The sequence below is a fragment of the Volvox carteri genome (genome assembly GCF_000143455.1).
Source record: "Volvox carteri f. nagariensis unplaced genomic scaffold VOLCAscaffold_68, whole genome shotgun sequence".
Taxonomy (NCBI): Eukaryota; Viridiplantae; Chlorophyta; class Chlorophyceae; order Chlamydomonadales; family Volvocaceae; genus Volvox; species Volvox carteri.
This window is the reverse complement of record NW_003307611.1, coordinates 283,859-284,639: the sequence shown is the minus strand read 5'-3', so window position 1 is coordinate 284,639 and position 781 is coordinate 283,859. Positions and strand designations below refer to the sequence as shown.

Here is a 781-nt window from a genome sequence, read left to right as displayed (position 1 = left end):
GCTAATCGCTGGAGTGTGGGCAATTCGACCGGTCCTGCTGTGAATTCCACTGGCTAGCGGGCTATTAAAATTTGCGGCTGTGGATGAAGGAAAATACAAAAGCCAAGCGTAGGGCCTTGAGGAAGGAAAATGGCGGACTATGAATTTTCTCGCTCGGAAGTTAATGTCCACTTTGAAAGTTATTGTAATGTTTTGCGGCCTGGTTCCCTTTCAGTTATCAGCAGGTCTGAGGCCCTGATAATTTGTGTGCCACTAATGCGGACTTAGTGTCCGAGGCGTACGCGTACGCACTGGGCCGTTCGGCTTTTCGCGTACGGAGTCCCTTTACGCGATTTTTTAAAGGATTTTTACTTTCTATTAATGTATTTAACTAGCTTCTTATCGCTTGCATGATTTGCTGAGCCAGGCGTGAGATTTTTGAAACTTAATGCTAGTGTGCGGCCAAGTGGAATCACCCTGTTTGTCAGACAATTTAAGGCAACCCTATACCATATTTTTAAGCTTAGTAATCTTTTCTTCCTTGTCTCTCAGCCAGCTTCTGACGTCGGGCTCTGCAGGTCGGGAAAGTTGGGAACAAATGCTTCCTCTAGTCGCCAACTGGAGCCAGTTCCTTTCAAGTAATCTGCAACATAACACAAGGAGAAGTACTGTAAACGTATGCTGCACCTCATACTTTGACCGTAATAACGGANAAGTGTACGGCATCCACATGTTAGACGGCAAGAACCAAGCAGGCGTGTTACATCCTAATTACTTAACATTATATGTTACCTATGACGTA

At 45.0% G+C, this 781-nt stretch overlaps 1 protein-coding gene across 1 annotated transcript in view; it reads left to right on the top strand.

Annotated features, from left to right (window-relative positions):
• The window catches only part of VOLCADRAFT_98108 (uncharacterized protein), a gene marked incomplete at both ends in the record, with an annotated part of 24,042 nt that overhangs the window by 3,279 nt on the left and 19,982 nt on the right, over positions 1 to 781 (top strand). The window lies entirely within an intron of this gene.